We start from the raw sequence: 23,610 nt of genomic DNA, 5'->3' as shown, positions 1-23,610 counted from the left end.
GCTCCCCATTACCATAATATTTCAGCATCTCACATTGTTTAATGTATTTATCCTCACAACACCCCTGTTAGGTCGAGAAGTATGATTTTTCTCATTTTACAGATGGGAAATGGAGATACAAAGCCCTGGACTACACTACGAGTTTAGGTTGAATTTAGCAGCATTAGATCGATTTAACCCTGCACCCATCCACACAATGAAGCCGTTTTTATTGACTTAAAGGGGTCTTCAAATCGTTTTCTCTACTTCTTCCCGACGAGGGGATTAGCGCTGAAATTGACATTGCTGGGTCGAATGTGGGAGTAGTGTGGATGCAATTCGACGCTATTGGCCTCCGGGAGCTTTCCCAGAGTGCTCCATTGTGACTGCTCTGGACAGCGCTCTCAACTCAGATGCACTGGCCAGGTAGACAGGAAATGCCCTGAGTACTTTTGAATTTAATTTCCTGTTTGGCCAACATGGCAAGCTGATGAGCACAGGTGACCATGCAGAGCTCATCAGCAGAAGTGACCATGGAGTCCCAGAATCACAAAAGAGCTCCAGCATGGAACGAATGGGAGGTACTGGATCTGATCACTGTATGGAGAGATGAATCCGTGCTATCAGAACTCCGTTCCAAAAGGCGAAATGCCAAAATATTTGAAAAAATCTCCAAGGGCATGAAGGACAAAGGCTATAACAGGGACCTGCAGCAGTGCTGGGTGTAACTTAAGGATCTCAGACAAGCCTACCAAAAAATCAAAGAGGCAAACGGCTGCTCCGGATCAGACCCCCAGAGATGCCGCTTCTATCATGAGCTGCATGCCATTCTAGTAGGTGCCTCTACAACTACCCCACCTCTGTATCCCCTTCAAGGGAGTCTCACGCAATGGGGATTAGGATTTGGGGGAGGAGGAACATGAGGAGGAGGAGGAGGTTGAAGATTGCGCACAGCAGACAAGCGGAGAAACCGTTCTCCCTGACAGCCAAGAACTATTTATCACCCTGGAGATATTACCCTCCCAACCTGGGCTCCCGGACCTTGAAAACGGAGGAGACACCTCTGGTGAGTGTACCTTTGTAAATACAATACATGGTTTAAAAGCAAGCATGTTTAATGATTTATTAGCCCTGAAGACTTGGGATGTATTTGCGGCCAGGAAGGCTACTAGAATGCAGTCAAGCAGCATCTGTTCTTTATCTCTCTATGTTATCCTCAGGAGAGTGATATCATTCATGGTCACCTGGTTGAAATAGGAGAATTTTATTAAGGGGACATTCAGAGGTAGCCGTTCCTGCCGGGCTGTGTGCCTGTGGCTGAAAAGAAACCATCCCTGCTGTTAATCCCGGGGTGGGAGGAGGGGTGAAGTGATCATCCCAGAGAATTGAGTGTGAGCAGGGGTTTAGTTGGATTTGTGCTGCATGTTAACCTGAAAACTGGAGCTCCTCCCTTTAAATGGCCAACTCATTTTAAATGGTCAACCCAACTCTCCCTTTTCTTCCTCCCGCAGTGGCAAATGTTTCAACGCTCCCCCCTATCATCTCTGTCCCAGAGGCCAGCGCAGATAAGAAGGCGAAAAAAACGCATTCGCAATGAAATGTTCTCTGAACTCATGCAGTCCTCCCACACTGAAAGAGCCCAGCAGAATGTATGGAGGAAGACAATGTCAGAATACAGGAAAGCACAAAATGAATGTGAGGACAGTTGGCTGGAGCAAGAGGAGCGGTGGAGCGTGATGAGAGGAGGCAGGATGCAATGCTGAGGCTACTGGAGGATCAAACTGATATGCTCTGGCATATGGCTGAGCTGCAGGAAAGGCACCAGAAACACAGACGTCTGCTGCAGCTCCTGTGTAACCAACCACACTCCTCCCCAAGTTCCATAACCTCCTAACCCAGATGCCCAAGAATGCAGGGGAGTGGGGGGACAGGTCCCCTCCAGACACCCAACCACTCCACCCCAGAGTACTGCCCAAGCAACAGAAAGCTGGCATTCAGTAAGTTTTGAAGTGCAGTGTGGCCTTGTCTTTCCCTCCTCCTCTCGTCCACCATCCCACATGGTGCTTCCCTTCTCCACCACCCCTCCTGGGCTACCTTGGTAGTTATCCCCCTATTTATGTGATGAATTAATAAAGAATGCATGAATTTGAAACAACGACTTTATTGCCTCTGCAAGCGGTGATTGAAGGGAGGAGGGGAGTTGGCTTACAAGGACGTAGAGTAACCACGGAGGCGGGTTTTCATCAAGGAGAAACAAACAGAACTTTCACACCGTAGCCTGGTCAGTGATGAAACTGGTTTTCAAAGCTTCTCTGATGTGCAGTGCACCCTGCATTGCTCTTCTAACTGCCCTGGTGTCGGGCTGTGCATAATCAGCAGTCAGGCAATTTGCCTCAACGTGCCCCCGTGCCATAAATGTCTCCCCCTTAGTCTTACAGATGTTGTGGCGCACACAGCAAGCAGTAATAACAATGGGAATACTGTTTTTGCTGAGGTCTAACTGAGTCAGTAAAATGCACATTCTACCACCATTCTGCATTTGCTCAGCCTAAAGTTGAACAGCTTCTGTCTACTATCTAAGTTGCCTGTGTGTGGCTTCATGAGCCATGGCATTAAGGGGTAGGCTGGGTTCCTAAGGATAACTAGAGGCATTTCAACATCCCCAACAGTTATTTTCTGGTCTGGAAAGTAAGTCCCTTGCTGCAGCCGTTCAGACAGACCAGAGTTCCTGAAGATGCAAGCGTCATGAAGCCGCCATCCCACGTTGATGTTGGTGAAACGTCCCTTGTGATCCACCAGTGCTTGCAGCACCATTGAAAAGTACCCCTTGCGGTTTATGTACTGGCTGCCTTGGTGCTCCGATCAAAAGATAGGGATATGTGTTCCATCCATTGCCCCACCACTGTTAGGGAATCCCATTACAGCAAAGCCATCCACTGTGACCTGCACATTTCCCAGACTCACTACCCTTGATAGCAGCAGCTCAGTGGTCGCATTGGCTACTTGGATCACAGCAGCCCCCACAGTAGATTTGCCCACTCCAAATTGATTCCCAACTGACCGGTAGCTGTCTGGCATTGCAAGCTTCCAGAGGGCTATCGCCACTCACTTGTGAGATGTGAAAGGGCTGCTCTCATCTTGATATTCTTGTGCTTCAGGGCAGGGGAAAGCAAGTCACAAAATTCCATGAAAGTGCCTTTATACATGCGAGAGTTTCACAGCCACTGGGAAACATCCCAGACCTGCAACACTATGCAGTCCCACCAGTCTGTGCTTGTTTCCCGGGCCCAGAATTGGCGTTCCATGGCATGAACCTGCCCCATTACCACCATGATGTCCAAATTGCCAGGGCCCGTGATTTGAGAGAGTGATGTGTCCATGTCTTCATCACTCTCATCACCCCACTGCTGTCACCTCCTTGCCTGCTTTTGCAGGTTCTCGTGCTGCATATACTGCAGGATAATGTGCGAAGTGTTTACAGTGCTCATAACTGCTGCGGTGATCTGCGCTGGCTCCATACTTGCCATGGTATGGCGTCTGTAGAAGAGCAGGAAAGCAGAGTGGCAGCGGAAGCGTGACGATGGTTTGCAGCTCTACTGCATCATCTGCTGCCAGAGGAGGAGAGCAGAGTGGCAGCGGAAGCGGTTGTTTGGTTGTTTGATGATGATGGTCTGCAGCCCTATTGCACCATCTGCTGCCAGCAGTACCCAGGAGACAACAGCGGCGGCTGAGCTGAGTGGACTGCACGCTTGCCATGCTATAGGGTCTGCGCGGAAAAAAGGTGCAGAACGATTGTCTGCCGTTACTCTCACGGAGGGAGTGGCGACTGACGACATGTACCCAAAACCACCTGCGACAATGTTTTTGCCCCATCAGGCAGTGGGACTCAACCCAGAATTCCAATGGGTGGCGGAGACTTTGGGAACTGTAGGATAGCTACCTACAGTGCAACACTCCGAAAGTCAATACTAGCTTCAGTACTGTGGACGCACTCAGCCAACTTAATGCGCTTAGTGGAGACACACACAATCGACTGTATAAAATTGCTTCCTAAAAAATCGACTTCTATAGATTTCACCTAATTTCATAGTGTAGACATACCCATAGAGACTTGCTCGAGATCATAAAGGAAGTCTGTGATGGAGCAGAGGAGTGAGCTTGAGTTTTCAGAGTCCCAGGCTAACCACTGAATCATCCTTCCTGCTCTCATTTACAAATATTCAGCTCCCACTGAAGTGAGTAGGGGTTGTGCATGTATAGGCAGAATGAGGCACAAAGTGTAGATACCTAGCCTGTTATGATCTAATTCAGCAAACTATTTGATGTAAATTAAAACTGTCCTCCTTAGTTTTTGCTGGCCTTAGTTTTCATCTTCTATGCAGAGTGGTATCTCTACTTGCCTCTCAGTTGGGTGTTTGCTCTGTCTTTGTAGAATTTACTTATCTATCCTGTGTTTTTCTGACATCCTATTTCCACTCTTCCGTCTCAGAACAAAGTAATTGGCTAACTATCTAATTGGTTAGTTTTTCATCTTGTAAGATAGCCCTCATCATTTCTTCCTGCTGCTTTTCTTGAAGTTTTTGACCTCTGCAATTAAAGGGACCTACAGACCAGGATAAATTGGTTAAAATCCGATGACACATTGTGAATTAGCACATTATTTGCAATTGCGTAACCTGTCCAATACATGGTCTTATATTTTGGCCATGTTTTCTACTGAGGAGAATGAGATCCAACTTTACACAAAGAGGTTAGTCCTCTATCAGAAATAGTAGTCATACTACTATAATTATTAACCTATAGTTCCTGATAGAGAGAGATTTTCCTTTTTAGGTACACCACAAGTATAAATTCATCTAACATCTCATCAGTGAACTTGACTGAAATGCGGGAAGCATTTCTTTTATGTTGGCTTGAAATGATATAATCTATTCCAGATTAAATCTGTTCCAAAATTTAGATTTTGTTTAAAAATAAACAAAAACAAAAAGGAACCCACCTTTTAAAAAACAAGTAAAAAAAATCTATGATTAATAAAACTGTTACTAGTGTTTTTTCAAGAAAAAATTCCAGTGGAAAACAGTTTTCTCAATAAATATTTCCATACCTGTAGTTATTGACAAATAAGATTTTCTGCAACCCAAAGTTTAGTCTAAAGTGAAATTGACTAGAAACTGACTGTAAACAAAAGTAAAACTGACTTTTGTTTTAATTGTCCAGATTGAGGCATAAAAAAACAAAGCAGCAAAAATAGTTGTACTTTAGTTTTAATGACATTTAATTTTAATATCAAGTTTTATTTGTAGCATATGTAATGTTATTTTAAAATAAGATTTTTAACTTGACCATATCTCTTTAATGATACTAAGTACACTTTATAAACAAAAATCACCTACCGTTAAACTGCGTTGTAATGCTAAATCATTTTACTAACATATATTTCCTTTTTACTTTTTTTGTGTGTCTTATTCTGAGAGCCTAACCATCTCCCAGCATGATTTCTGAAATTAAGAAACATACAAATTGGTGTTTTGAATTAAATTAGGTGGGATAAATATCATAACGAACTCTGTACAGAAATGAATTCATAATTTTTAAATATGTAGTGAGCTCTATAGGTAGGGTTGAACTAATCTATTTCAAGGGAAGGTAATTACAGCATCACTGGTGAGAAGCGATCTTTTAAAAATAGCCAGTCCCAGGTTGTTGAGAGAGGTAATTAAAGCATGAAGAGTAATGATATGTACCTTTTTTCTCTGCTGCTCTACTTTACTGCTTCAGGTCTAGTGTTTTGCAGTCAAAACTAGCTTCAAGCCCTGGAAGCATCACTGTGATGGAAACTAACCAACTTGTTGCAGAAAAGGAAAAAGATTGGTATAAAGTTATCAGATATATCACATCTAACATATCTTTAATGAAATGTATCTCCACAAAAAGTAATAATACATAAGTTATATATGATAGACATTGATGTCAATATTATTTTATTCCTTGTGAAAAAGAAAGTGCCCTCTTAAAATATTTTTTAAGAAGTCTTCTTATTCTTTTCTTACATGTCTTCATAGCTTTTCTTATATTTTTGCTAATATATTTAAAAGGAATGTGGTATGGTTACATATATTTCTGGATGGTTGCTTTCTTGTGAAAGCATCGGTTATTAGTAGCTGTTGCCATGAATGTCCATAAGTCTCATTGTATGCAAATACAATTCCAATTCACTGTGAGCAGAATATATAATATACACCTCTACGCTGATATAATGCTGTCCTTGGGAGCCAAAAAATCTTACCACATTATAGGTGAAACAGTGTTATACTGAACTTGCTTTGATCCACCAGAGTGCGCAGCCCCGCCCCCTGGAGCACTGCTTTACCATTATATCCAAATTCGTGTTATATCGGGTGGCATTATATTAAGGTAGCGGCGTTATATCAAGGTAGTGGTGTACATGCTGCATATAGTCCCAACATTGTCCCTCCCTGGAATCTTGCTTTTTTGGTCATTCAAATAATAACCAAACATAAGCATAATCTTTCTCCCCAAACTTGGCTGTAGAATTTTCTTTACAGGGCCTCTTACATCTTGGTTGGAGTTAACAGTCTATCTGTAGTGTGAATCAGCAGTAATTATACTTGCTATTCATATGTAAGGTTCAAATGCCTGACAATCAGGATGACTCAACAGAGAAATCCTGCTTCCCTGTCCAGAGTCCTGAGCCTGCTATCCTTTAAAACAAGTTATAAACAGAAATGTATGTAATTCTCCAAAACAGGCAGACATTTTCTGTTGAGGCTAGGTAGGGAAGGCCACTCTACTGGAGTCACCAGATAAAAAGTTGACATGATTTCCAGGAATAGCCTTTACTGGTGTTACCAAAAAACAGTTATCCATTTGTGTGATGAAGCAAATAACATGTCATTACAAGAACTGGATAAATGCAGTGGTTCTGGCTTAGTGAAATGTCTACAGAGAGGCTGTCTTCTCTTAATACCTGCATGTGAGTCCTGGAAAAACACTCTCAGGAAAGATGCAGCAGAGATTAAGAAGTCCCAAGGAGAGGTGGTAAAAATACTTAGAGCTATGGCATACAAAGAGATTGCAAAAGACTAAGAGCATAATGTTAGGACATAAAGGACTTAAGAGAGTTGGCTGAGGTTTTCAAAATGATGAACGGTAAATTGAGAAGTAATCAAAAAGGCTGTGACCCTGCAAATATTTATGACCTTGCTTAAGTGTCTTCACATGAGTAGTCACACTGACTTCACTGGGATTGCTGATTTGAGTAAAGTTATTAAAATACACAAGTGTTTGCAAGATCAGGATATGGCTTTTTGCCCAGGGTGTTGCTTACCGAGAAAAGTGAAATTAAAGTGCAGTGCCTTTAGAATAAGTAAAAGGAAATATGTTTTTAGATAACATATAGTCAACCTGTAGCACTGAAAGCTCCAGGAGGTCAAGACAAATACAGTGACTGGACTTCAGAAAAACATTGAACAATAAACAAAAACCCCAAAGGTAATTTAATGACTGTTAACATTTCAAACTCAAAAGAATTAGAAGGGTGATTGAACATCATGTTTAAGAATGTCTTAAGTAATTGTTTTTCCCTCCAGATGAATAAAACATGTTGCAATTGTATAGGTGCATTATATTGTGGGTTTGGGGGCTGTATGCTGGGTTGAGTGTTGCCTTTGGTGTTCACTGCCACAGGTACAGTGCTGGACTAGGTGGACAAATGATCTGATATGACAAATTCTGTGCTTCCATAAAAGTGCTCTTGAGATAAATTTTATATGATTTGTTTTTTTAAAAATTGGTCTTTGTTTTTCCTCTCATGTTCTATTTAAGATTAACTTATTGTGCACTAGAAAAATCTGGACGCATTATCATTACAGTTTTATTAGAAGTGAGAAAAAGTACAATGCTGTTTATTGGACCACTTGAGAGAGAAATTACACAGAGGACTAGGAGAGTCAGGTAATTTAATCAGAGAAGAAATAAGCTCAGAACACATGCTGGTATTCCATTTGCTTTGTGAAAGCGTTGACGTTCATCTTCTTTTTAGCTGAAAGATTAACTTTTTAATTCATTTAGTAATTGGAGTCCAAAATGTGTGTGTTGTACAGAAGGCAGACTTGATGGTAAATTTACTGTGCCAAACACAGAGTATTAAAGCCCCAGTCCTACAAGTGAGTTAATGAGGACAACCTCTGCCTTGGTACAGAGTCCCATTGAAACCAGTGGGGTTTCACCCACGTGCAGTAGTCCATCTTCACAGTTACTTGCAGAACTGGGACTGATGTATTTAACATCTGTTAGTGCTAATTGGGTTGCTCACTTTGCTGTGCATCTCATGGAGGACCTGATTGTCCTGTCTCACCAGTGTTACATTAGTATAACTCTACTGACTTCAGCTGGAATTACTCCTGCTATAAAAAAGAAATCCAAGCCCATAAACCGTAATGTAATATATACTCTATGGGCATGATCCCACAGTCTGTTTGCACACAATTTCCATTGTGTTCAACTAGAGTTAAGCATATAAAGAGACCACAGAATTGGGCCTAATGCTTTTTTGTACATGCAATCCACTTAGAGAACTGAGTCTTCATTTTAAATTATTTTCGAGACAGTGTATGACACAAACATAACATCGTATCATCATGGCCAAGGTATATGAAAAGTTTGATCACTTTTAACCTACTGTCATTGCCATGTAATTTTTTTATATTAACGATTGCATTACAACTTAATTATTGTTGCCATTGATACACGTGTTCCAGTGTTTGTTCTCTTGTGATGCCTGCAAAACCCTGATGGCTGACCACGTCTAGGCAGATAATAAATTGTGATTACTATCTACCATGGAAAATGTAGCCCCATTTCACTCTTTTCTCATCCTTCCCTTTTACCTTGTCTGGTGTTTGTTTTGTCCACCTGCTGCATCTTGTCAGCAACTAGACTTGTATGGTTCTTTGTGGCAGGGACTGTCTTTTTACTTCATGTCTGTATGCTGCCTAGTGCAACAGATCCTATTTAGGAGCCTTCTGGGTTTTCTGTAAAATACTAATGTCAGAATTTAGCTGCTTAAAATATTTGTAACCCATTTAGTTTTGGTCATGTTAGTCCAGCATTGCACCTAACTGGTGGTATTATTTTTCTTTTGAACAATAGATTTTACAGTTCTATTGAGTGTACATGGAATGTTCTATGGTTTTATCCCTATCTTATGGACTTAGTATGTTCTGTGCTCTACTTCAGATGTTAAAAAGAGAGCTCTAAGGGTATGTTTACACTGCAGTAAAACAGCTGCACCTGGCCTGTGTCTGCTGATATGGGCTTGTGGGGCTATAAAATTGCAGTGTAGATGTCTGGACTCAGGCTGGAGCCCAAGTCAGCTGACGTGACCCTCTTACTTATATTCAGACAGTCCAGGTGATCATTTTAGAGATGATATATTACCTTCTCACTAAGAAGATGTAATAACATACTAACTGGGGGAAATACTTCTTTCATAAAAATAATGATGGAGTCGTAAAATTCTGTCTTTTCTGCATAAAGGGAGTGTTTGTCTTTTACAGGGGTTGAAAGTTTTCAGTGGATTACCACATACAGGGTAGGTGGAAATTTAAGATTCCTGGATTGTATAGGTTAAGTAAAGTGCTTGAGGTAGGGCTAAATTCTGATAACATGCTGTATTTATCTGGGATTTTAATGGAAAAGGCAATAGATATTTTTTTACTGTTCAGCTTCCAGAGGTCCAAAAAGATGCCAGTTTAAGTCAAATAATTTAAGAAGGTGCAAGTTACAATACACCTTATAGAACAGTAATTTTAACATCACTTGTTAGGAAAATATTAAAAACAGGTTTGCTTGATTTAGTGAATTAGCTACAGTACTTTGAAACATGTAGCTTCAGTAGATACAGCCAACATGGATTTATAAAAGGTAGGTCTTTAAAACTATTTCTCATTCTTCAAAGATCATGTTACCATGGTAAAGAAAATACAATAGTGTCATGGTTTCCATATCAAATGAATTGGCTTAAGGCAGTTATGCTTTGGGAGTAAAACAATTTTTATAATAAAGGTTCTAAAACAGTGAAATAATTTTTCTGGATAAAAACAGAAAGTACCAATGGAACAAAACAGATGATAATTTTGGGAACCTTTTAAATAATATAAATACATTTGATTTCAGGTAACTGATATTTTAATTTAGTTTAATTTAGATAGGTGGCAACCTACCAGAAGGCTATTATGCTTCGAAGGTACACAAAGAGTGAAGGGGAATATGTGAAATATGGCACATTTACGCAAAGAAAAGCAATAGTGTATTTAAAAAAGCAAATCCGAGGCATCATATATCCAATTACATGCATCGGTAAAAACTCCACATACACATTTAAAAATGGAAAAAATAAATTTAATAAACCGTACTCAATTTCCAAACCATTTCAGAAGTGGTCTCGGAGGATAGCCTGCTTAGCTAGTGCCCTGATCCCACTGTTGGAAGTCGATGAGAGTTTTGTCATTAACCAGAATGAGGGGAGAATCAAGTCCCAAACACTTTTAAAAAAAAGACATTTCTTTTCCACTTAGCCCCACTAGAAGTAAGTATAAGTTTCAGTGATTAAAAGCCAAATCACTTGAAGAGAGACAGACCCAATTGTGATAATTCCATTGCAATTAACATTGTTATTAACTTTAGAACTGGGTCTCTTGTTTATCAGGCTGTGGTTTTGTAGTAATGTTACTTTATGCATGAAGATAGTTCCATGTGAAATGTATTGCTTAATTGTTTGTAAACTCCAGTGTTTAATAAAGTTCTTGGGGTGGAGGCTGGTAAGGTCTGCGGTGAATTAATACACTAAACTTTTACCTCTGAAGTCCTGTGTTACCATCTGGATTATGTAGAAATGAGAATGAGTTAGGCTGACATAACCAATCTTTCTTGGCTGACATTTCTCCACATGTGAAAAGAAAATTTGCTGAAATCAGTCTTTGTTTGGCAGTCAAATCTTGAAGTCAATTGAGAGAGCCAACCACTAGCCCTGTAAAACATGCTGCTGTTGATTTGAAGGAATTGGAAAGATAAAGAAAATTCTTAGCTTTCATTAAAAAACAAAACAAAGGCCCCAATTCACCAAGTTCTTAAGCAGGGTCTAACTTTATGCATGTAAGCAGTCACCTTGAGGTCAAACACAAGCTTTAGTACCTTACTGAGTCCAGGCTTAAATTTCTAATCTATTTCCTTGGAAAGATGGCATTGAAAGCATAAATATAGATTGTTCTAAATGGATCTCTAAGGCTGAAAGGAATGAGAAGCTGAGTTCGACTTTGTAGATTTAGTGTGCGGAGACTAAAGAGAACTCCTTCCCTTATGTTCCTGGACACAATTTTTGGGCCAGATCTGGTCACTGGTAGGAGTGGAAAGCTGCCTGAACACGGTAGCTGGGGATTCTCCTGAGACAGGAGAACGCATGGGTGACCTAAGGCCAATGTAGTTTTCTCTACATCACCTACATTCTGCCCCTCTCCCTCCTCATATATAGAGAGAATGCCAAAGAAGGCAGGGGTATGAGGGGGTGGAAGGGGTGTGTCTGGAGCAGGCCTGGCTCTAACATTTTTGCTGCCCCAAGTGAAAACAAAGAGTGCCGCCCCCCCGAGCGTCATACTGCACTGCCCAAGTCCCCACCCCCCTGAGTGTCGCGTCGCACCGCCGAAGTCCCCGCCCCCCGAGTGTCGCACTACCCAAGTTCCCGCCCCTCCAAAGACTGCACTGTGCCACCCAAGTCCCCGCCCCCCCGAGTGCCGTGCCGCTGAAGCCCGCCCCAGCTGAGCACCGTGCCGCCCAAGCCCCGCCCCCTCCCAGCGCCACTGGGCCGAAGCAAAAAAACAAAAACAAACCCAGAGTACTGCCCCGTCCCAAAGTGCCGCCCCAAGCACGTGCTTGGTAGGCTGGTGTCTGGAGCCGGCCCTAGTCTGGAGCACACTACAGTGACAAACCCTGAACAGCCAGCAGGAGACAACTGTAACCAACTGCTGCTCTAAGTTACATTGGGGGCCAGGTTGGCCTCTTGGTCTTGGAGCACCTCTCCCAGCCAACCCCATTTCTCAGGTCCTGGGTCTTGCTCAGCTCAGTCAAACATAGCAATGTTAGCAAAGAATCCTGTGGCACATTATAGACTAACAGACTTTTTGGAGCATGAGCTTTCGTGGGTGAATACTCACTTCGTCAGATGCATGTAGTGGAAATTTCCAGGGGCAAGTACATATATGCAAGCAAGCTAGAGATAATGAGGTTAGTTCAATCAGGGAGGATGAGGCCCTGTTCTAGCAGTTGAGGTGTGAAAACCAAGGGAGGAGAAACTAGTTCTGTAGTTGGCAAGCCATTCAAGGTCCTTGTTTAATCCTGAGCTGATGGTGTCAGATTTGCAGATGAACTGAAGCTCAACAGTTTCTCTTTGAAGTCTGGTCCTGAAGGTTTTTGTATATTGCCAATTCCTAATACTGATTCTGTGTTCTCATTTATCCTTTTTCCGTTAGAGACTGTTCCAGTTTTGGCGATGTACATAGCAGGGGGCATTGCTGGCCCATATGCATGCGTTATTTTACATTGAGGTGGACGTGCGGTGAAAGATACCAATGATGGCTGTGGCTGATCTGCCGTTAGGTCCTGCCTTGATAGGTTTGTCGCTGTAGATTATGTGGGCCAAGTGTCATCGAGGTTTGTTGTATGGATTGGCTCCCTTATGAAGCCTAGAAGTTACTATGGTGCGGTGCATGTTACTGCGTGAGAATTTGTTTCAGGTGGCAGGTGTACGTGCAGCGAGGACTGGCCTGCACCCACCCAAGGCCTGCTGAAAGTGTGCGGTTTCTCTCGAGTGATTGCTCATATCCATTCCGACTTAGTGTGTGCCGCCGCCGCAAGTGCCCCGTTCGTGCCAGAGAAAACTTTTACCACTAGCCAACACTTGGCGGTCGGCCTGGGCGCCCCCTGCGCAGTGGCCCCCGCCGTAATGGCCCGTCCGCACTATATACCCCGCCGACCGGCCATTCCTTCGTTCCTCTTACCGCCCGTGCTCGGTCGTGGCGCTAAACAGTGCGAGTGCCACCTTGGTTGACCTCCACCTTTCTCAGCTACTCGCTTATCCTCGTTGTTTGATAATAGTTATAGTTGTTTGTTCTTACATAGTTAATTAGATTAGTCGTAGTTTATAGTTATATAGTTGTTAGTATTTGTTGGCGGAGTGTGGGGGTAACCCCTACCCCGCGCCCGGTACCGGAGCCATGCCTGGCTCACCGGGCTTCAAGCAACGTGCGGCCTGCCATAGGCCGATGCCGATGGGAGATCCCCACAACTCCTGTCTGAAGTGCCTGGGGGAATCGCAGTTATCATCTAAGTGCCCCATTTGCAAGGCTTTTAAGCCACGTACAAAGAAGGAGCGGGACATTAGGCTGCGACTGCTCCTAATGGAAGCGGCGTTAGCACCCTCGCCTTCGGCACCGAGCACGAGCCAGCAGGTGAGCAAGACCACCCCTCCGGCACCGAGCACTGTCGGTACGCCTAAGGCTCCCCGGCACCGTCCGCAGTCGGCATCAAAGTCAACTACGCGCCGCTCCCTCACCCCGAGGTCGAAGTCGGCAAAAGCTCAGACGGGCTCGACAATGCCCGCATCGCAGACAGAGACTGCGTCTAAGGCAGACCACCTGGCACCGACCCCAGCTGCGGCACCACCTAAGCCGGCTCCGTCGACTCCAGCCCGGCGCGGGCCGTCAAGTCCGGAGCCTGGAAGCTCCCCGGCACCGGCCGTGGTAGAGCTCACTTTGCCGTCAACCCCAGAGATGTTCACGGAGGCCAGAGACTTGATCGCTATGACCGATCCGGCACCGCCCATACCCCCGGCACCGCCGATGCGGGTAACACCCTCCATGGGCAAGCCGATCCTGACCAGGCTGTCGTCTGTCAGCGTGCCGGACCGTCACCGCACGAGGTCTTGGTCCCGCGAACGCTCCAGATCGCGACATCGCTCCCGCTCTCGGCACCGCTCTCAATCCCGGCACCGCTCCCCACGGCACTGGTCAAGCTCGCGGCACGGATCAGCCTCAAGGCACCGGTCAATCTCCAGGCACCGGTCGATCTCTCGTTCCCCGTCCTGTTACTCGCGGTACCACTCCAGCTCCTGGTACCGCCACAGGCACCGTTCCTCCCGGAGCAGATCTCGCCATTGGGGCTCGAGATCCCGGTCGATCTCCCGGCACCGGGCCGGTTGCAGGTCCCGGTCTCGCTCTCGGTACCGCTCCGCGTACCGGCACCGGTCCCCACGGTCCCGAGGTGCAAGATCGATTGGCACTTCAGCGCCGGCGTTTGCTGCCCCTCCCTGGCCGTCCAGACAGACGTCTGTTTCCTCGTAGGCGGACAGCTACTACGACCGGGACCGTGATACCGAGGTGCCCGCGGGAGTCTTTCCAGACACACGTCCTCAGGACGCGGGGCCTCAACAGTGGTCCTTTTGGACACCCTGGGCATACCATCAAGTCCAGGGTGCTCTCCTGGTCCCGGTCCACTCTGCTGCCTCAGAGCATAGGGCACCAGAAGCCACCATATCCCGCTCCCCTCCGGATGTGTCAGAGGAGCATGTTACCCATCCTCCGGACTCCCCTGAGCAGCTGGAGCAGGAACCACCACAGGAGCAGGGTGCCATCCAGGACCCTCTCATTCCCGGGATATCTTCCTCCTCTTCCCCGGATGAGGCTGTGGCAGGGACCTCTTCTTCAGGGCCTCCACCGATAGACTTAAAGGCCCACCAGGACCTTCTTCGCAGGGTGGCGCTTAATATCAACCTCCCGGTAGAGGAAGTCCCAGAGGTGGAGGATCCGGTAGTGAGCTTCCTGGCCACGGATACCCCGACCCGCGTAGCACTGCCATTCATCAGGACCACCCAGGCTACTGCCGACACTCTCTGGTAGTCTCCAGCCTCCATTCCGACGACGGCAAAGGGGGTCGAGAGAAAGTACATGGTACCCTCTCGGGGGTACGAGTACTTATATGTTCACCCTCCCCCCTCCTCTTTAGTTGTCCAGTCGGTCAACGAGAGGGAGCGCCATGGTCAGCAGGCGCCTGCCCCGAAGTCCAAGGAGGCTAGGCGGATGGACTTTCTGGGGCGCAAGGTGTATTCAGCAGGTGCCCTACAGCTCCGAGTGGCCAACCAGCAGGCTCTGTTGAGCTGATACAATTACAACACCTGGGCAGAGGTGGGCCGCTTTACTGAGCTCCTGCCACCTGACTCTCGCCAGGAGTTTGCAGCATTCGTGGAGGAAGGCAAGAAGGTTGGCAGGACCTCCCTCCAAGCCTCTCTGGACGCGGCCGATTCGGCTGCCAGAACTTTGGCCTCGGGCATCATGATGAGGCGTATCTCCTGGCTCCAGGTCTCCAACTTACCACCGGAGCTACAGTACACCATCCAGGACTTACCCTTTGAGGGCAAGGGTTTGTTCTCGGACAAAACTGATCCTCAGCTGCAGAGCCTGAAGGACAACAGAGTCATCATGAGGTCTCTGGGCATGCATACCCCCGTGAGCCAGTGTAGACCCTTTAGCCCCAACCCCGCCGCCCGTATTTTCCACCGCGAAACAGGCAGGACCTCAGTAGAAGGCATGGGCAGGGTGCGCGGAGGCGCCAGTCTGGCCCCCATGTGGGGCAGAATCAAGGGCCCTCTAAGGCTCCACCAGGGCCTAAGGCCAACTTTTGAAGGTGCGCCCGGGGACGGCGTACCAGCCTCAGGACAGGATCCTTTTCCCCCCTTCTCCAACCGCCTCTCCTACTTCCTCCCAGCGTGGTCAAAACTTACTTCCGACCTGTGGGTGCTACGCACACTGAAGCAAGGATACCACCTCCAATTTGCTTCATCCCAGCCTTCCCACCCCCCTTCCAGGCCCCTCTTCAGGGACCCCTCTCACGAGCAAATCCTCTTGCAAGAGGTGCAGTCTCTCCTCGCCGCAGGAGCCATAGAGGAGGTTCCGATAACCGAGAGGGGGAAGGGGTTTTACTCCCGCTATTTTCTAAATCCCAAGTCCAAGGGAGGCCTCTGGCCGATTCTAGACCTGCGGGGACTCAAGAAGTGGCTGCTCAAGTTGAAATTCCACATGGTCTCCCTGGGAACTATTATCCCATCTTTGGATCCTGGAGACTGGTACGCCGCCCTCGACATGAAAGACGCGTACTTCCACATTGCCATCTTTCCTCTGCACAGGAAGTACCTTCGGTTCACGATCAACCAGCTGCAGTTCCAGTTCGCAGTCCTCCCCTTTGGCCTCTCCACGGCCCCGAGGGTATTTACAAAGTGCATGGCAGTCGTCGCCGCACACCTCCGCAGGCAGCAGATACATGTTTTCCCGTATCTGGACGACTGGCTCATCAAAGGCGCCTCTCAAGCCCAGGTCCATCAGCACGTCGCCGTAATCACGGACCTCTTCGCCCGGTTGGGCCTCCTGCTCAACATGGAAAAGTCCACACTGGTCCCTACTCAGAGGCTGGACTTCATAGGAGCGACCCTGGACTCCTCGCTCGCCAGGGCTTACTTGCCCCAGGCCCGCTTCCAAACGATCACCTCGATCGTCCGGGGTCTGCAGGCCTCTCCTCTCACCTCGGCTCGCACCTGCCTTGGTTTACTGGGGCATATGGCCGCATACACTTACGTCACCAAGTACGCCAGGCTCCGCATGCGGCCCTTTCAAACCTGGCTCCACTCCGTCTTCCGCCCGAGCAGGGACCCCATGGACGTTCTGGTCACGGTTCCTTCGGGCCCCCTTCGCTCCCTCGACTGGTGGCTGAACCTGTCCCTGGTTTGTGCAGGGATGCCCTTTCATCCACAGCAACTGTCACTAACTTTGGCGATGGATGCGTCATCCCTCGGATGGGGAGCCCATCTAGGTCGCTTGCGTACCCAGGGCCGTTGGTCAGCCCAAGAGCTCAACCTCCATATAAATGTCCGGGAGTTGAGAGCCGTCCGTCTGGTCTGTCAGATGTTCCAACACCATCTTCGTGGCCGTTGTGTTTCGGTGTTCACGGACAACACAATGGCCATGTACTATATCAACAGGCAAGGGGGGACCCGCTCGTCTCCCTTGTGTCAGGAGGCCATTCAACTGTGGGACTTCTGTGTAGCCCACCAGGTGGATCTAGTAGCGTCTTTTCTCCCGGGAGTCCGGAATGCCCTGGCAGATCGGCTGAGCCGGTCGTTCCTCTGTCACGAGTGGTCGATACAACCGGACGTCATACATTCCATCTTCCAGAGGTGGGGGTTTCCCCTCGTAGACGTGTTCACCTCCCGCTCGAACAGGAAGTGCCAGGAGTTCTGCTCCTTCCAGGGTCTCTCCCCCGGTTCGATAACGGACGCGTTCCTCCTGCTCTGGAACCACCGCCTGCTTTATGCCTTCCCTCCGTTTCCTCTGGTGCACAAGGTCCTGCTGAAGCTCCGCAGGGACAAAGCGCATCTGATCCTGATCGCACCTGCATGGCCCAGGCAGCCCTGGTACACCACCCTGCTGGATCTGTCAGTGGCTGCTCCGGTTCCCCTCCCCTGTTTCCCGGACCTGATCACACAGGACCACGGCAGGCTTCGTCATCCGGACCTGCGGGCCCTCCACCTCACGGCATGGCTCCTGCATAGCTGAACGCTGAGGAGTTGTGCTGTTCTGCTCCGGTGCAGCATATTCTCCTCAGTAGGAGGAAGCCCTCCACCCGTCGGACGTATGTAGCCAAGTGGACGCGCTTCGCAGTCTGGTGTGCGTCTCAGGACATTTCTCCATTAGAGGCATCAATCCCCACAACCTTAGACTACCTCTGGCACCTTAAGCAGCAGGGCCTGGCGACTTCCTCTCTGAAGGTGCACCTGGCAGCTATATCCACCTTCCATCCGGGAGAGGGTGGTCATTCCGTTTTCTCTCACCCAGTAGTCTCTCGGTTCATTAAGGGCCTGGAGCGTACCTATCCCCCTGCTCGTCACCCTGCTCCCTCCTGGGACCTCAACTTGGTCCTAAACAGGCTTATGCTACCGCCCTTTAAGCCACTCGCAACTTGCTCGCTCCTCTACCTATCGTGGAAGACGGTCTTCCTAGTGGCTATTACCTCAGCCAGGCGGGTTTCCGAGATCAGAGCCCTCACTGTAAACCCTCCTTATACTGTTTCCATAAACAAAGTGCAACTTCCCGACCTCATCCGGCGTTCCCCTGAAGTGTGTCTGCCTTCCATACTAGCGCAGGACGTCTTTTCGACCGGTTTCTTTTTTCCAAGCCTCATCTTCGCCTGGCTGGAAAAGCAGCTACACACTTAGATGTGCGCAGAGCGCTGGCTTTCTATAATTGAAAGTAACAAGCCTTCCGGAAATCTCCGCAGCTGTTGTGCGGTTGCGGTAGAGATGAAAGGTCTCTGCCAGTCTCCTTCCCAGAGAAATTTTCCTCCTGGGAACAGCCTGTATTTGGCCACCTGCTATCGAGCCAGCTTCATGTTCCATTGGGACGCCTCACTGGCCACTCACGAGCTTCAAGCTCATCAGCGCCTTTCTGGCGCAAGTGTCCATGCCAAGAGATTTGCGTGCCTGCGACCTGGCAGTCGTGATCCTCACACTTTCGCCTCGCACTAATGCGTTGGTACAACATTTCTCCGAGATGACCAGGACTTTGGGCGGCTGGTACTGCCAGGCGCACGTCTCACCCGCCTCCTCCACGCCTTAGTAGGCTTGGGAATAATCAATGGAATGGAGTGCAGCAATCACCTCGAAGAAGAAAAACGGTTACTCAACTTCTGTAACTGTTGTTCTTCGAGATGTGTTGCTCATATCCATTCCACACCCACCCTCTTCCCCACTGTCGGAAAAAAATCAAAAGTACGGCCAAGAAGGAACGAAGGGCGGTCGCTGGCGGTCTAATTGGCGCCATTAGCGGCTTCCACTCCAGTGCGCCCAGTCCGACCCCGAGTGTTGCTAGGGTAAAAGTTCTGCCGGACGAAACAAATGCACGCGGCACGCACAACACCCTAACTTGGAATGGAGTGATGAGCAACACATCTCGTAGTAAGAACAACAGGTACACAAGTGTTGATAACCGGTCTATCATTCCAGATGGGTTGTAGATCCCTGATGATGCGTTGGAGGGATTTTAACTGGGGACTGTATTGAATGGCCATGGCAGTCCTGTTTAGTTTCTTTCTTGGGTTTGCTGTGCTTGGCATAGGAGCTTCTGGGTACACGTCGGCTCTGTTATCTGTTTCCTTATTTCCTCGTGCGGGTATTGTAGCTGTTGAGAATGCTTGGTGGAGATTTTGTAGGTGTTGGTCTCTGTCTGAGGGGTTCGAGCAGATGCGGTTGTACCTCAGTTCTTGGCTGTAGACAATGGATTGTGTGATGTGCCCGGGATGGAAGCTGGAGGCATGAAGGTAGGCATAGCGGTCAGTAGGTTTTTGGTATAGGGTGCTGTTAATGTGATCATCACTTATTTGCACAGTTGTGTCTAGGAAGTGGACCTCCCATGTAGATTGGTCCAGGCTGATGGTGGGGTGGAAGCTGTTGAAATCGTGGTGGAGTTTTTCCAGAGTCTCCTTCCCATGGGTCCAGATGATGAAGATGTCATCAATGTAGCATAGGTAGAGAAGGGGCGTGAGTGGACGAGAGCTGAGGAAGCAATATTGTTCTTTATATGAAATATATCCATATAAATTCGGGGATTTGAAAATCATCTTATTGAAACCTTCCTAAAATCTATTCTTTGGCCCTGTGTATAATGGTGGATACTTGTTGGAGGGGACAAAACCTTGTAAACCCACCCAAAAATGTGGCATCTGACTCTTATTTCAAAAGAGTAGCACCAAGGTTAGATTTATTCCCCTGACTGGAGTATCAGGGGTGGCCACAAGTCAGGATTGAGGTGTATTATTGTATTTGTTACTGATTATGTGATGATTGAAGCAAAGGTGCTTGAGTGAATACTGTTAGACTGCAGAATTGTCCTTTAGTGTGTCTTACTGACAGTATATACACAATATTGCTAAATATGCTTTTAAGGTTCGCTTAGCACCAGTATGAATTTTTTACAGTGGTGAATATCAAAACACAGTTAATTTTAGTAGTACCATTTCTGTTCCTCACCTCATTATCTCTGTCTTGCACTATTATTTTCTAATGCTGCTGGCTATACAGCATCAGGCCTGGCATCACTGAAGTGTGAACACAATGCCAGCACTGCATTCAGCACAAGAATAGAAAGGCAGATGGCAGAATGTGCTATTTATAGTTTGAACCAATCTGCCTGAGGTGAATGATGCTGAAATGGTTGTCAGGAATATTTTCAGCTATTAAAGGGATAAGGAAAAAGAAAAGATAAGAAGCCAGAGATCCTGGGCCTCAGGAGCTTTGCTGGAGATGGGAAAGTAATTCAAAGTATTTATTACCTATTTCATAACTGGAAAAATCAAATTTTTTCCTCTTGCTTCCTCCGCCTGCCAATCCCCCAGAAACCTTTCAAATGCAGACTTCATTTCAGCTTTGTCGCACTATTCATGACTGAGCTAGAGGAATTTATTGTTCTCTGGAAATACGGCTGCCATAGCAACTTAGGCACACTGCATTTTAATTGCAAGGCACCATGTAGGTTTATGAGAAAAACTAATCAAAAATTAATGTTGGGGATGATTTCAGTGGTGCTACTGATATAGTTCTCTTCCCTACTTGGGTCTTTCACTCCTGTTAGTTTTGGGAGAATGGAGGGACAACTTTTCTTCATTCCTATTTTTAATTGTTCTCTTGTGAGGAATCATCCGTATGTCCACCTTCCTAAACATTGTTTTCATATAAAAACATAGGCCTACATTTTCAAACCCATGTAAATCTGGAACACGCTTTTCTTAGTATGCAAATTCTGGCCTTTATGTACAAGTTGAGGTTCTTCTTTGAGTAGTGTCCCTATGGGTGCTCCACTGTAGGTATACGTGCATCCCTTTGCTTCTGATCAGAGATATTTGATAGCAGTGTTTGTTCGGGCTACATATGTGATCTCCCCTCCTTGTGCTTTGTCTGGAGGCTCATTAGCACTGGGCAGGCGACCCATCCTCAGTAAATAATTGGTTGCATATGCACATCTGGCATTCTGGGTGTGCTGTCGGATGCATTTTTGAAAATCGGGGCCATTAAGTAGTGTGAAAAAGAGGACTTGATAGCATTAATTTTAATTATCTAGGTATTATAACAGCAAACATACATTGGCCTTCAATTTTTTTCCTCGTATTTTTGTTTTATATAATCATCTGTCTCAATAAAAGTACAGATTCCTATGGAACTATGAACAAAAGTCTGCTTTTGCGTGTAAATTTACTTAGGGAAGGAAATGGAGCAGTAATGTCTACATAGAGGGTCTACAAGCCTTTGTGTATGGGCACCTGGGAGAACATCTTGGGGAGGAGAGGGTAGAAAGTGCAACTCATTCACCAGCACTTCTTACTGGTCTGGAAAGGATGCTTGCATGTTTCCCCTTAATATCTGCTGTTAACAGTACCCTATGAAGGGGACCAGTTATCTGTCCACTTCCCTAAACTGTTCAACCATTCCCCATTGAGACCATGGAGCAATTCTGAGTGCATTACCAAATTTCCCATCTAGTATTCAGTCCATCTCCTGATCTGCTTCTGTGCAGTATGCTATGTAGAAGTGACTCCCAGTAACCTCTTGCCCCATCCCTGTCATCAGTATATTGTGCCATGTTTTGATAGAATGAAACAGAGTCAGACAAACAGTGTTTTCTGTAAATTGCTCATAATGGTTTTATCTGTAATCTAGAGCCTGTAGATTTAACCTAAGACCTTGCATCAACTGATTTGCTCATTTAATGTAATTTGGCAGTTGAAAACTGGTGAATATCTTTTAAAACATTTCCCTTTCTTCTTGGAGTGATTGCAACTGTAGTTGTGTGCCTACCTTGTGCACCGTTGTCATAGATTTTCCCCTCACCATTCCTTTTCTGGGCAGCATATCCCAGCATATGCACACAGATATAAAAGGCTGTGCTCCCCTGACCTCTGTCAGATCCTTCCCACCGCCAGTAATGGTTGTTGAAGCTCTGATCTTTTGCATCTGCAAGTCTTCCCTATATTAGTGTATATAAGTGCCTACAGCGTTAGTTTTTAATCTATATTTAGACATAAGAATAAGTTTAGGATAGTAATTTTCTAGAGTGGGGTTATCAGTTCTCAGTTGGGTGCCAGGCTCAGTACCAGACTAATGCTTCATTCTCCCGGCTTCAAGGCCTGTCTCTCATGCCAGTGAGTGACCCAGAGTACAGCTGCCTTAAGTGTCTGGGAGATGTGCATGAAACTGAAAAATGTCACATTTATTGAGTGTTCAAACCTCAATCAAAAAAGGACAGGGCTACCAGACTGAAGTCCCAGCTTATGCAGTCTGCACTTCGCCTGTCGTTGGAATCTTCCTGCTTGGAACGGGTACAGAGCACGTCTGAGTTGGTTAGGAGTGCTCTCCCTCTTCTGACTGAGTCCAGCAGCAGACCCTTGGTGGTGGTACCTAAGAAAAGACAACATAAGTCTCCCATAGATGATGTACTGGGGCCTTTGAAGTTTAAGGTGAGTCACCAAGTGGAGGCAAGGACTCAGAAGTATGCTTAAAGAAGAGGCACCCCCAGACACAGACCATAATTCAGGAGGAATTGCTGAGTCCGAAGCCCAAGAAGGGTCTGTCAAGACCAGTCCCTGAAGGACTGGCACACCTTTCAGCATCACGGACTCAGGAGCCCTTTCTGCTGTCGTCTACACCCAAGACTTTTGAGGCAGCCAGAGAATTGCTTAACCTGTTGGTGCCAACTTCCCGTGCGGTTCATGAATCTCGCCCAGTACCAGGATTAGAAGGTCATAGTCCTGGCTCCAGTGCCAGAGCACCATTCAGTACCAGTGGATTCTATAGTTGCTTCCCTTTTCTGTAGAATTCCATCTAGAGAGAAGCCAGTGATGATCTTGCAGATACCCCCATCTCTAGACTCAGAGCTGGTCTCCCTGGTACCAACAGGGTCAGCTCCAGCCTAGTCTGAGGAAGCAGACTCCTCATCAGAATCCAAGGTGTCTCGACTCAAGCATGCCCAGCAGCCCCAGTGGAATGTCTGCCCGCCATGGTACCAGCTGCAGTCTCAGCACTCAAAGGACCAATGGCCTGCACATTGTTGGGTTCCACCTCCACATCAATGCCTCTTTTGGACCCCTTGTGCCTTCCCTCCACATTCTAGAGCCACTTCATTTCCTTCCTGCCTTTCTGCATGAGCTATGCACCAGGAGCATCTGCAACAAGGTCATCTTCTTCCCTCCTTTGGAACTGGAACCAGTACCGTGCAAGGGGAACCACATACTTGGGACTGTCCTGTGGAGGAGTTGGAGGAGGCACCTCCTCAACAACCCATAGCCTCCTCTTTGTCACCCAATGAGTGGTAGTGACTGAGTCTACTTTCCCCTCCTGATGATTTCATTGCTCAACAGGACTTGTTGAGGAAGATGGCTGCAGCTCTGGATATCCAACCAGAAGAGGTGCAAGAAAGGTCACACAGGCTCGTGGATGTTTTAGTCTCTGCAGAACTCTCTAGG

At 46.7% G+C, this 23,610-nt stretch overlaps 1 protein-coding gene and 1 pseudogene across 3 annotated transcripts in view; both read left to right on the top strand.

Moving 5' to 3' along the window:
* Positions 1-23,610, top strand: part of RABGAP1L (RAB GTPase activating protein 1 like) — a 570,182-nt gene that overhangs the window by 264,232 nt on the left and 282,340 nt on the right. The window lies entirely within an intron of this gene.
* On the top strand, positions 277-2,108 carry LOC142047162 (uncharacterized; annotated as a pseudogene).

The sequence above is a fragment of the Chelonoidis abingdonii genome, chromosome 7 (assembly GCF_003597395.2).
Source record: "Chelonoidis abingdonii isolate Lonesome George chromosome 7, CheloAbing_2.0, whole genome shotgun sequence".
Classification (NCBI taxonomy): domain Eukaryota; kingdom Metazoa; phylum Chordata; order Testudines; family Testudinidae; genus Chelonoidis; species Chelonoidis abingdonii.
Note: the sequence above shows the minus strand (reverse complement) of the source record. Positions and strands in the feature narration are given on the sequence as shown.